Below are 14,726 nucleotides of genomic sequence, written 5' to 3' on the forward strand. Positions count from 1 at the left end.
CTCCATGACAACCAAAGGCAGGGCCAGCAGTCAAAATACTTGACATCAGCACTATGCTCTGCCTAGATTCCTACTGAAGTCAACTGGCATGTTTCCTTATAGAAAACAGTATTCGCTGTACCTCTACAACAGAAATTTGAATGAAGTTTAAAAATTGGATGTGGGGGAAGAACTTAAAATTTAATTACAGATAACGACGTTGACTGATTCAACTCAAAATACATTTAATTCTCTATGTATATTACTTTGGGGGGGGGGGGGAGTCTGCAAGATTCACTACCACAGCCAGTTCATCTTCTCTTGCTGTGCAATTAGGGCAGCGTGAGAAAGCAGACCAAGCATAAGTAGGTTAAGTATCACAGAGGTTTTGGTCAAAGTTGATATGACCAAAAGAAGAGTGACAAGAGAATGTTGAGAGATGTGCAGAAGTTGTGGATGTCAGAAATAGAGGACACAGGGACAAATTTTTCCCCATCCCAGTGAGTTCTTTCACTGTCCCTGCCCAATTCTTTTCAAACTGTCTTCATCTGCACAAGCCTCAAACACTTTAAAATCATAAATGGTCAAGGCTTGTGTGGTTAAGCAGAGTCTAGAGGAATGGGGGCAGGGACAAATTTTTCCCCGTGTCATTCTCCAGTCAGGAAGTTCAGGAGTAGATTGGTTAAGAGGCTTGTTGGATGAAAGAAGAGGGTGGCGGGCAATTCCTATCAATTTGTAGTTGCTAGGCAGCCGATGAGAATCTACTTTTTGCAGGTTAGACCCTTATGATGTAGTTCTACTGAAGGCACTGGCAGCAAACTCACCTCTCCCCAATTATGGAAATAGTAGGCAAGCATCCAATAAAAATGCATCATCACCCCACTTCTCAAAAAGCCAGAACTTAATTGGCAAAATTATAGAAGTTATAGGCCAGTGATATTTGGCTTTTTAGTCCAAAAGTCCTGGAATAAAATAGTATCGAGTCAGTTGAATACATCTGTAATAGCAGATATTCAGGTGTAAGAAAACAAGACAAACTATTGTTATCTACACTGGAACAGAAGACAATAAGCAAATCATATGAAGGAAAAACTGTGTTTAATCTAATGCACCCAGGAATAGTGCCCATGGCTGCATATCACCTACAAAGTTGCTTCAGAAGCATACACCAGCTTGCGTCAAAAACAGCTTCCCTGAAAGCTCAAGAAATAGTCCTGGGCTATAATGTTGGTGGAAGCTGTTTTTGACACCAGCTCCTGACACAGCCTTGTATGTGGGGGTTGGCAGGGCAGCTGCTTTTTCATTTGCAGGTGGCACAGACTGCAGAAGCTAGATGCCATCTTATGGAAGCCACAGCACACTTAACAAGAGTTACCAATATAAAGCAAGAACATGTAAGTTGCTTTGTAAATATACTGGGATAGAATGGACCCCTATATTTGGCATGTGTCAGGGAGACAACCAAGGTCTAGTCTGGTGGTCCAGACAGAAATGCTCCCTGTTAAATATCTCCATCTGGTGAGGTTAACAAGAGTATTTAAGTGTGGTCCAAGGGTGGTGAAGTGCTTTATTTACACCGCTTTAAAACTTTTCTATTAATCAGTAAATCAAACAATAAATCCAACCCCAAAAAAGCCACCACCTCTATAGATTCTAATATGGTTTTTAAGTGTTTTATTTAGTTACTAGATTTGCTTTGATTACAAACCTGTATTTAATAACTAGCTCCCACTACATAAAATGAATGTATGCATTAGGTGCCTTGACTTGTTCGAGTCCTAGTGACTTGATGAATTACAGTCTAATGAAAATCGGTTTATGCTAGTCCGGTAAAGTCCTTCAGCGTCAGCCCCGTGGTTGTCATCAACATGGCCGGTCTTCTGTTTGCAGGTTGCCCTCTTTGCCTAGTACCTTCAATTTTTCCAAACATGTCCTTTCCAGTGATCTCTCTTCCGATAGTGTGACCAAAATAAGACGCAACTTCATTTTGAGACCAGAAATCTGCAACAAGCATCATGCCAGCTGTGGAAACCCTGAGAGAAAACATTGCCAAGCATGTTAACATGGTCATACAAGTTAGTGAGTAATATATGCAAATACAAATTACAGTACACCTTCATATAAAAAAATTGAGATATCTGACAAGCACCCCTCCCCAAAACCACCACAAGAATTACTAGATGTTGTTTGTGACGTAACAAAATACCATCATTTTCAGGGTTTCATAAACTATTCCAAATGTTTAAGAAAAAAAAAAAAAATGGTGTTAGTACTCAATATACCTATTAGAAAAAAAAAAAAAAAAAGTTTGCTGAAAAAGTTTTGCTAAATCTTAACAAATGAATGCAGTGCCTATCTATGTCTAGCAAGCACCACCATAGAAAGCAGCATTAGGAAACATTTATTTTTTTTTTTAAAGTTCTTTATTCATTTTAAATTTCTTACATCAAGTGATAAATATATAATACATATTATTTTCAATATACACTTGAATATCCATCAATATATATTTTAATACAAACTTATATAAAGACCCCTGTTGCAATAAATTATAAATCATCTGTTATTATAATATTGTACCCACCCTAACCCCTATTATATGATCTATCCTTGTGCTATGATATCTGATCTTTAGAAAAAAGAGCCAATGGTCCCCAGATTTTATTAAATTTTTTAATATAACCATGTTGTAACGCTATTGCTTTTTCCATCTTATATATATGGCAAATAGAATTCCACCAAAAAGTGAAATTTAATTTTGTATGATCTTTCCAGTTTTGAGTAATTTGTTGTATGGCGACCCCTGTTAATATCAATAAAAGTTTATTATTGTTTGCTGATATTGGACTCTGTGTTCTCATTGCTGTTCCAAATAAAATTGTGTCATATGTAAGTCCAACATGATTTTCTAATAATATATTAATTTGGGGCCAAATTGTTTTCCAAAAGGCATTTATACAGGGACAAAAATAGATTAAATGATCTAATGTCCCAATTTCTATCTTACAATGCCAGCATCTATTAGATTTAGAACTATCTATTTTTTGTAACCGAGTAGGGGTCCATAAAACTCTATGTAATAAAAATAACCATGTTTGACTCATAGATGCTGACATTGTAGTATGTATTCTCCAGGACCAAAATTTTTGCCATTGAGTTGCAGAAATTGTCTGTCCTATCTCAATACTCCAAATGTCCCTAAGTCCTGTTCTTTTTTTTTTATTTAAAAATCCATATAATAATTTATACCATTTTGCGGCTTGGTGTCCCAAAAAATCTGCCTGAAAGCAAAGGATTTGCAAACTATATTGAGTATTAAGATTTTTCCATTCAGGGAACCCTTCCTGGATGGCTTGCTTCAATTGCATCCATTTAAAATATTGTGTTATGTTCAATCCAAATTTCTGTTGCAATTGTGAAAAAACTAAGCATGGATCCATTTACTATAACATCATTTAAAGACCGTATACCTGCAATTATCCATTGTTTCCATATTATTTTGAATCCACCAATTTTGATCCTGGAGTTTACCCAAATGGATTGATTTAACGATTTAGTTATTGGATCTGTTGTAATATTACTAATAAATCTTAATGTTTTCCATGTATCTAATAAAACTCTGTGATCTTTATATCTCTTGGGCATTGTTATACTTATAAGATGTTCCGGATATAATGGAAACAGGAGTCGCCATTCTAAATATAACCAGTCTGGTACATTCTCCATGAGGTCTGGGAGGATCCAATACATACCCTGTCTTAAAATATAGGCTTGATGATACCTATAAAAATTTGGAAAATTTACCCCTCCCTCTCTAATTGTTTTTTGTAATGTTGCTAAAGCGATTCTTGGCCTTTTCCCAAACCAAACAAATTTTGTAAGTATTCTATTTAATTTTTTATAAAATGACCCCTGAAAAAATATCAGAATCATACTCATTTGATAACAAACCACAGGTAAGATCATCATTTTTATTGTTTGAACTCTTCCCCACCATGAAAGATGTAAAGGATTCCATTGCTCGCACATTTCTGTTATTTTTTTTAATAAAATTTTTTCATTTTCTGTTACTGTATCAATTGTATTTTTAATAACAATTCCTAAATATTTTATTCCTTCCTCTTTCCATTGGAATGAATATGAATCAAATAATCCTTTGGTACAATGGACATTAATTGGAAGAACTTCAGATTTTTCCCAATTTATTTTGTATCCAGAAAATTTACCAAATTTATCTAATAAATTTAATAAACATGGAATGGTATCTTCCGGTTTCCTCAAATATAAAAGAATATCATCTGCATATGCAGATAATTTATATTCCCAATTTGAAAATGTGATCCCCTTTATTCCCTTAGTTTGATTTATTGCAATTAATAAGGGTTCAAGAACAATATCAAAAAGTAAGGGAGATAAAGGACAACCTTGTCTAACCCCCCGTAACAAGTTAAATCTTTCTGAAATGTTATTATTTATATTTAATCTTGCTCCAGGAGAGCTATACAATGTTTGAATCATTTTAATAAAAAAGGGACCTATTCCAAACCATTTTAAAGCTTGATACATAAATTTCCACTCCACTCTATCAAATGCTTTCTCTGCATCTAACGATATTAAGAAAGCTGGTTCATTCATAGTTTTCGCTAAGTTTAAAGAATGAAGTGCCAGTCTGGTATTATGTGAGGAATGTCTTTTAGCAACGAATCCTGTTTGGTGTACATCTATAATAAAAGGAAGAGCTTTTGCCAATCTTAATGCTAATACTTTAGCAAGCAATTTTTCATCTACATTCAACAATGATATGGGCCTGTAGTTTGAAACCAATGTAGGATCCCTGTTTGGTTTTGGTAAGACAATAATTACAGAATCTGCCATAGTACCTGATATATTTTCATTATGTATCTGATATTGATATAAATTTAATAAATAAGGCAATATAATATTTTGAAATGTTTTATAAAATTCAACAGTATATCCATCTCCACCTGGAGCGGATCCAACTCTAAGAGATTTCAATGCTAGTTCTATTTCTTTTAATGATATATGTTTCTTCTAAACTTCCTTTTATATGTTTCTGGAATATTTGGTCCAATAATTGAATTTAAAAACTCTAAGCCATCTTGTTCTTTATTTTCACAAGAATCTGAAGTATATAGACTCTATAAAAAATCAAGAAATTGTTTTACAATATCTTTAGTGCTGGTGTGTGTATTACCTTTTGTATCTTTTATTGCAATAATTTTAGTTTTTCTTTTTTTGCTTTAAGAAAATTTGCTAACATTTTTTCCAGCTTTATTTGAGTTTCCATAATATCTAAATTGCTGACAGAACATTTCTTTTCTAACAAATTGTGAAGAGAGTTCATTATATTTAGTTTTAACTTTTAATAGTTTTTGTAATACTACATTTTCCCATTTAATAATTAATTTTTTTTCTAATGATTTAATTTCTTCCTCTAATTCCATAAATTGTTTTTTAAGCTGTTTTTTCATAAAAGCCGAATATGATATAATGTTTCCTCTCATTGTAGCTTTACAAGCATCCCATATAATTTCAATATTCATATTGTCTGTGCTATTAATTTGAAAAAACTCTTTCATCTTTACTTTTAGGTCTGTTACAAAATTTTCATCAGCAAGTAAGGCATTATCAAATTTCCAAATTGATGTAAAATTTGTTTTTATATCATTTTTTAGATCAATCCACACACCAGCATGATCAGAAATTATAATAGGATCAATAACTGCTTTCATAACTTTTTGTGCTAAATTACTAGAAACAAATATATAATCAATTCTTGAAAATGATTTATGGACCTGAGAACAAAAAGAATATTCCTGATCATTAAAATGAAGAATACGCCATATATCTACCAAATCACAAGATTGTATCAAATTTTCTAGCCCTAATGATTTTATAATTTTACTAGGTTTCTTATCCAAAATAGGATCCATAACAGCATTGAAATCTCCAGCTACTATCAAATTTGAAGTAGCCAATGGTAGTAATATCTGTTGAATTTTTTTTAAAAACTCCATTTGATTTGAATTAGGAGCATATAAATTAAATAAGTCCAGGGTTGTATTTCCCATTATCATTTTGATATGTACCCATCTTCCTAATGGATCAATTTTTATAAGTTTAAAATCAGCAGTACATTTCTTATTAATAAGTATGGCTACTCCTGCCTTTTTCCCTAAGGCAGGAGCAAAAAAACATTTAGATACCCATCCCCCAATTAGTTTATTAGATTCATTCCCTGTAAGATGTGTCTCTTGCATGAAATAAATATCCGCATTTTGCTTGTGAAGGAAACCTAACATTTTTTTTCTTTTTACTGGGTGATTCAGACCATTGACGTTAATGGAAAAAATTTTAATTGTCATTTAATAATTTGAGTAAAATTAAATATCTTCTTAATAATAAAATTTTGATCAGATATCTGCACTTTTCTTTAATTATTCTAGATTTAATTATTAATTTTCCCCTCTTCCTATTCCCATCCCCCACCCCACCCTCCCTTTTAATTAAAAATTGTGTATACTTGGTAGCACACATCTTAAGTCGATAATAAAGCACTCCATAAGACCTGTTCTTATTGTATTCTATAAATTAAAACATTTGTTATTTAAATGAAATATAATATAATTTAGCCATGTTACACACATATATATATATATATATATATATATATATATATAATATTCAAAGCATATTATATTGTTAATTTATCTAAATTGTTATTTTTGTAATAAATATATATCAAATTAGGAAACATTTAATAAAATATGGAGCAGACATGCTTTAGTCTTTTCACAAAGAAACATGACAGCACTGATCACAGGTTCAGAAAGTTCATGAATATACGATACATTAGCATGCTTACCTTTATGCAGGCAAGAGCAAGATACTAACAATGCAATCTCTCCTGTCCAAAATATATTTTTATTTCACATGTTAAATATATATATATGGTAACTAGATATGTACAGATAGCTTTGCTACATGGCGGGCAATACTTTTTTGTTAAAATGTTGCCAGCACCTAGATCTCTCTTAGCTTTGTTGAAGTGCTTCAACAAAGAATGGTATAATATCTTCTCGAAAGGAGTACTGACAATCTTTGAAAAAAGCCTCTGAATTCTTGGAGGGTAATTATACCAGATAGAAACATATCAAGTAATGGGTCACTATCCAAAACAGAAGATTGTGCTTTTCTACTGGAAAGAAATTGAGTCCTGAAACTGTGGGTAGTGCATTTTCACCTGTGAGGCATGTACAGTCATGTGAAAAAAAATTAGGACACCTCATGAAATATTCAGTTCTTTAAGAAATGTTCACATATTGGTATCAAATCTTTTTATTTATCTCTGGAAAAGAAAGTAATGTAATTACAGATAAATAAAATTTTCCTCAATTTACTCATGAAACAAGATATTCACAAAAATGTGTATTCTGAGGAATAAATTAGGATACCCCCACATATCCTCCAACTTAAATCACACACAGGTATATCACACATCGGGTGCATGTGATTAGAACATCATTACTCAGCATTTTGAAGAAGTTTGCTCTACTTAAACCTTGTTCTGTGAATGAGGATTCCCAAATCACTTCCATTTTTTGTGGGGCTGACGTTACCTCGGTCCAAGTATTTAAGAGATGCTTGCTCCTCCCCCTCTTTTTGCCTTGTCGGCCTGCTGACTCCCAGACTTCATAGTGCGCTATTTTCTTATATTTGGTCCCTGAAGAAGGGGCTGTTCGCCCTGAAACCCAGCTTGGTAGGACCACAATTTGACACATGACTTATGAATCATCATTGAATGGTGTTGGTGCTTTATCCAGCTAAGTACTTTTTTTTCCCCCCAATTCTTTATTTATTTTTTCATCTTACTTCAAGTACATAATATTACATCAATTGAATCATACACATCACTTGAAATGCTTTCAATTGTCATTTTAAATATATAAAATCTCACTCCCCCACCCACACTTTTCACAAATATTGTAATCAAAAAATATCATTCATGTGTTATATTCATAGAATTAATTAAACCTATAGTATAACTATATACCACCCCCTTTCCCATAATTATACTTTCAGTGTAAAAAGGCATCTAATCATTACAATAAGTTACCAATGGCCCTCAGATCTTTTAAAAAAAAAAATTTGTGCTGGTTCGCCCATGGGGCTTTCTCATGCTTATAGAAAGTATTTATGGCCACTGCTATTATATACAAAAGTTTATTCACCAGTTTCACACGTTACACACAAAGAGCGGTCTCATGATGGTATGTGACTGATTCCTATCAGGTGTCAGCTTTTGTGTTATCCTGATCATTAGAATCTCTCTAATGAGAAGTTCTTCAGAGCTCATAACCTCACACTGAGGATAGATACCCTTTCACTATATTTAGATTATTAGTTTTATTATATATTTAAAAGTGAAATTTAGCAGTGTCAAGCCTTCTGTAGGTCTTACAAACTCCCCAGGCAAGCCATAACAGACACTATACATAACATTAGAAACAATAACATCTTGGATGAAAGACCACAAACTGAAACTAAACTCAGAAAAAACAAAATTCATTCTCCTAGAAAACAATAAGACACCATCCATTACAAACCTAGTAATCAACTCAACCACATTCCCCATGCAAACCACTCTAAAACTACTGGGAGTGACGATTGACAGGTGCTGTACCATGCAACCACAAATCAACAAAATAATACAGAAATCCTTTGCAATCATGAGAAACCTAAGACAAGTGCGAAAATTCTTAGACAAAACTCAATTCCGGATCCTAGTTCAAGCCCTAATGCTGGGTCTACTAGACTATTGTAACATTTTCTATCTACCCTGCCCCGCGACCATGATTAAACAACTGCAAACAATCCAGAACACAGCCCTGAGGCTCATCTACGGTACTCTCTGAGAAAACATGACCACATCACCGAGGTGTATCTCCACTCACACTGGCTACCAATTCAAGCAAGAATACAATTCAAGTTCTACTGTCTTCTATTTAAAACCATGAATGGAAACAGCCCAATATACCTAAACAACTGTCTAATCCAAACCACCTCAACCAGACAAAGGAGAACCCATGCTCCATTCACATACCCCTCAGAGAAGTCAAACGGAAAAAACTGTATAATGGCCTCCTGGCCACACAAGCAGCGAGATTAGACCGCCAACTCTACTTTGCTGATAACGACCCCTGACCAATGTTCCCTCTAAGGATTGATGAGGTGTGTGCAAAAAAAAAAAAATGCATGAGCGACAAGTTACATACTCCACAAATTTATGAGCAGGCACGGAGGACACATTTTTAAACAAATGTAGTTTATCCTTGTACTCCTTATGTATTTTTAATCATCTATGGATATGTTTGTATGTTTATTGTTCAAATGGTTTTATTTATTTCCCCAAATTTATTTTTGTTATACGCACTGAAAATATTTGATATTGCGTTTAAATCAAAATCTCAATAAACTTGAAATTTGAAACGAGTGCCCGTGAGATTGTGGGAGGGTTAAATACTCAAAACTTAGAAGAATAATAATTTATAACAGAAAACTATGTCTTTCGAACACACAGAACACAGAAAACACCTTCGCCTAGTAGGGAATATGTCTTCACAAACTAACCCCTCCCCCTTTTACAAAATTGTAGTGTGGATTTTAGCCACGGTGGTAACAGCTCTGATGCTCATAGAATTCTGAGCATCAGCGCTGCTACCACCACGGCTGGCGCTAAAAAAATGCTCCACAGTTTTGTAAAAGGGGGGATAAAATAGAAATACACAGCTTCAACGCTCTAGCTCAGGGGTGCCCAAACGTTTTGGGCTTGCGAGCTACTTTAAAATGACCAAGTCAAAATGATCTACCAACAATAAAATTAAACACAAAGCACACTATACACTGGAAAAATGTTAATTATCATTCCTATTCTGGGTTTTTTTCAAAGAGGTCAAGGCAGATGACTATGATTTTCACCTCAGTAACAACCATACAAAAATAGACAAATATACCCCCTCCCTTTTTATTAAACTACAATAGCAGTTTTTAGCGCAGGGAACTGCGCTAAATGCCCAGCGCTGCTCTCGATGCTCATAGGCTCCCTGCGCTAAAAAACACTATTGTGGTTTAGTAAAAGGGGGCCATAGTGCAAAATATAGACAGCATATATAAATTCAGACACATTTTGATCACTAAATTTAAAATAAAATCATTTTTCCTACCTTGTCTGGTGATTTCATGAGTCTCTGGTTGTACTTTCATCTTCTGACTGTGCATCCAATCTTTCTTCCCTTCTTTCAGCCTGTATGCTTCCTCTCCTCCAGACCTCATTCCCTCCCCCAACTTTTTCTTCCTCTCTCCCTGCCCTTTCTTTTTTCTCTCTTGATGCCCCCTTTCTTTTTTTCTGTTTCCCTTCTGTCTCCCTGCCTGCCCCCTTTGTTTCTCCCTACTCTCCACAAAGCTACTGCTGCCACCATCGGGGGAAACAGGCCCCAAAGCCACCGCTGCGGCTGCCCCAAGCTCTCTCTGCTTCCCACCGGGCCGACCAGCAATCCCCCGATGTCAATTCTGCCGTCGGAGAGGAAGTTCTGCCCAGCCAGGCAGCGATTGGCTGGCCCGAACTTCCTCTCCGACTGCAGCCTTAGGGCGGGTGCACAACCGGGGCGGACCGCCCCCCACCCCTTGGTACGACACTGAAGACATGGCAGCGGCTCCTCTCATGAATCCCCACCTGCGGCGGAAGTCCGATGCAGTCGGGGATCTTGAGAGGAGCCGCCGCTGCATCTTTCAACTTTAAAATACAGGCCGCCATCGCTTCTTCTCACCTCTGCTCGCCCTCGAGTGAGCGACAGGAAAAAGTGTATGAGCGACGCCACTGAAAATAGCGAGCGATCGCTCATCTTAGAGGGAACACTGCCCCTGACTACAGAACATTTAGAAAAGAAATAAAAAACATACTATTTAAAAAAATCCCTGATACCCAACAATCGAAACCAACGTAACGCCTCCCCACTCTCTAAAACAACCTAATGCCACAAGAACTACTTCATCCCTATGAACCAAGTTGATTACTCCCTAACTATTCTACAATTCCTCTGGAAATGGCCAGATAGATCCTTTTTGTAATCCGCCTTGAACCGCAAAGTAATGGCGGAATAGAAATCACTAATGTAATGTAATGTAATAACCTTTTGTATTGCTACTTAAACTTCAGACATTTAGTTTGGTGTGCTCATGACTGCTGCAGTGAGTGAACACCATGGTAAGATCAAATTGGCCTTCAGAAAAAGATTGTAGCAGCTTATAAGTCTGATAAGGAATTTAAAAAGATCTCAAAAGAATTTGACATTAGCCATTCCACGGTCCAGAAATAGTGTACAGTGTTCTCCCCAGAAATTTTTTCTAGCCAGGTGGCACGAAAAAATAGCCGGGTGGGGTGGGACGGGGAAATATGTTGGTGCAAATTTGATGCTGTGCAAATTAACCCTCCCTGCTTACAGTGAAGGAGTAGGAGTGGGGAAGAGGGTTGGCCCACGACCTGGAACGCTATGAAAGTTACCCCTCCCTGCTCAAGGTGAAGGAGTAGGGTAGGGGTGTCCAACCTTTTGGCTTCCCTGGGCCACATTGGACAAAAAAATTTTCTGGGGCTACACAAACACCAACACTAGCTGATGAGCAAAAAAAAAAAAAAAAAGGCTGAGCAGGTCCCAAATTTGCAATCACTAATATAGAAGATGTACGTATCTAATAATAAACCTTCATTAAAGGGACACTGTGGAGAAGAACCCAAAAAAGCAGTAATTCTTACCCTGACTGAGTGATCCTCCACGTACATCCCTGACAGTGAGAGCAGCCAAAGGGTTCCGCATCCCCACTCTGATGAGCAGGGATGCGCGTTCCTGGTTCTCCCATTCACTTCTATTACAGCTATGGTGAGCCTCATCAGAGCAGGGATGCTGAATCAGCTGTCAGCAGCGCACGTGGAGGATCGTTTAATCAGGGTAAATATTACTGCTTTTTTGGGCCTCCTCCCTGCCCCCCCCCCCCTCTGGTTTTCATGTATGCATGAAAGCAGTGGCAGCTTGAGGATATTGCCTTTGGCTGCAAAGCTTGGAGATTTTGAGTTGCCAGACTGGAGGAAGATGTCTTCAGTTGGCAGGGCTTGGGAATCTCCACTAGCTCAAGTATTTATAAATTGCACTCAGGGAGGGAGAAACTTTGGTGCCCCTCCACTAATTTTGGGCTCCAGTCCCTCTTCCAAATCAGCTGTATATGACTACGCCACTGAATACAAAAATAATTGTGATGCACATATCCCAAAGCTAACATATTCAGTTAATAAATTTATAATAAAACAATTTTTTCTACCTTATTGTCTGGATGTTTTGTTTTTCCATCATCTTGGTCCCAGTTTCTCTTTCTGCTTTTTGTCGATCTTCTACCAATTCTCTTTCCAATGTCTGCTGTCCAGTTTTTCTCCTCTTCTCAATACTGTTCCATTCTTTCCTTATGCCTGTCTACAATGTATTGATTTTTCCCTTTCAGCCTTCTTAACTTTTTCTCTTTTTTGCCTCTGTCCACTCAAATCTTGCCTTCTTTCTCACCCTTCTTCTTTATAAATGTTCAGCTACCTCTCAATTCTCCATCTTCTCTCAGTCCCTAGCTCTCCCATTTCCCAGCCTCCTATTTCCTTCTTTCTACTCCCCATTTCCACCACTGTACTCACTCCTCTCACTCATCTTGTCATCTCCCTTTTGACCTCATCCACATGGCTCACCACTTTCAGAATCCCCTTCCCTCTCTCCACTGGTCAGGCTGTAACTCCCTGTCCTTTTCTTTCCATCTCCTGCCTAGCATCTTCTTATCCCAGCTTTCTTCCCTCCTGCCCTCCCATGGGTCCATCTCTCCTCCTCTATCTCCATGGTCCAACATTTTGCTCCCTCTCTTTTATGTTTTCTTCTTCCCTCCCCCTTTGATGCTGAACAATGAAATGGAGGGGGAAAAAAGATGCTGCATCTCTGCCTTCCATCCACAGACCTAACATTTCTCCCTCATTCCCATCCCAAGATCCAACTTCTCTCCCTTTCTCTTCCCAAATGACCCCATCCCATCTCTTCCCCTGCCTACCTGCCTCCCTTCCCCAGGTCCACCATTTCTTCCTTTCTCTTCCCAACAGTTCTCCCTTCAAATATCTCTTTCCCTCTTCCTCCACACCAATGCTATAAATTCTGTGCAGGGTATCAGGATTATGCAGGTAAGATGAACTAGACCATTTCTAGAATGCTTTTGAAGAGTTATCTAATGTATCTACAATTGATCTGGATCTCTACAGCAGTGTTCCACCTTTTGACACCTATGGACTGGCGGAAATAAAATAATTATTTGTGCACCGGCACCAGACCATGGACCGGCAGTTGAAGAACACTGGGATAAGTCATGCCCATCTCCACTCAATCTCTGCCCCAAACCCGCCCCCATAATAGTACTAATTGTAACACCATTTGTTCCATTCATTTTTCATATAAACACCCAATATAATTGTATTAACACATAATGCTTAACCACAAAATTAAAATACACAAAGCACACTGTATGCTTTTTAACATTCATTCCTACCATAAAACAGATAACCCCATGCAAATGCAGGACCAAAAACTAAAAGTACTAATATTTACAAACCCAAGATGCAAGGCTCTGCAAGCAGTACAACCCCAGAGGAAAAGAAACAAATGCATTTCTTCCTGAACAAACAAATCAATCACTAAATTAAAAAAATAAAAGCATTTCCCCTACCATTGTCTCTCTCCCTCCATGTGCCTTGCCTTCTGGCCTGCCCCCCCGGTGTTATCTTTGGGCCGGTCTACTTTGCGATCAATGCAGCATCTTCGGGCCGGCTCCCTGAGTGCTGCATTGCACAAAGCTGTGGGCAGCAGCTCCTCGCATGCGTCCCGCGCCTCATCTGGAAGCCTTCTCTCTGACGTTGGAATGTCAGAGAGAAGGCTTCCAGTTCAAGCGCAGGCCGCGTGGAGGAGCCTTTTCCCATGGCTTTGTGCACTGCAGCACTCAGAAAGCTGGCCTGAAGACGCTGCGTTGATCACATCGTGGACTGGCAGCTGAAGAATGCTGTCTTGGGCCCGATGGACGTGCCGGCCCTGTGAACCAGCAGAAAATTTCTGCGGACTGGCACCGGTCCACGGACTGGCAGTTGAAGAACACTGCTCTAGAGCACCTGGTTTTGGGCATATCCACCAGCTGTGTGCAGTGAACTTTTATCCCTCTACATGAGGAACTATTCTCTGGGAATAATTTTTAGTCTTCTTCCTTTTGGATAGTGATTGTCATTCAAACAGTCATAGCTGCCAGTGCAAAAATTAGAAATAAATTTAAAGAAATGGGTCAAGTTATTTTGGTCTGTCCCCATTTTGTACTGTATATGAAGGTTTCAATCCCTTATACAAAGTTCTGAGTTTATTCAAGACCACATATGAAATACCCCAAAATACTCACCAATTAATAATTCAGAAACTCCAGTCAAGAGTCTCAGGACTCTTACAGCCACTTTGGTTCTTGGGACACATTTTTTTGCAAGCTGCACACCAATCCTCTTCCCTGTCTCTACTCCAGGGGTGTTCAACCTGCGGCCCGACAAGGAGTTTTGTGCGGCCCAGCTTCTCTCCCTCTCCGGCGGTAGTTTTCTGGCCGGCTCCCTTCTGCAGTCTGCTGCA

The 14,726-nt window shown here is 37.6% G+C and overlaps 1 long non-coding RNA gene across 2 annotated transcripts in view; it reads right to left on the reverse strand.

The window, feature by feature from the left end:
• Positions 1-849: 849 nt before the first annotated feature.
• The window catches only part of LOC117364106, a 34,940-nt gene continuing 21,063 nt past the window's right edge, over positions 850-14,726 (reverse strand). For both annotated transcript variants that reach the window (XR_004540179.1, XR_004540178.1), the window contains exon 3: positions 850-2,012. This is a non-coding gene — a long non-coding RNA (uncharacterized LOC117364106). The remainder of the gene's footprint in view (positions 2,013-14,726) is intronic.

The sequence above is a fragment of the Geotrypetes seraphini genome, chromosome 7 (assembly GCF_902459505.1).
Source record: "Geotrypetes seraphini chromosome 7, aGeoSer1.1, whole genome shotgun sequence".
In the NCBI taxonomy this organism is placed as follows: Eukaryota; Metazoa; Chordata; class Amphibia; order Gymnophiona; family Dermophiidae; genus Geotrypetes; species Geotrypetes seraphini.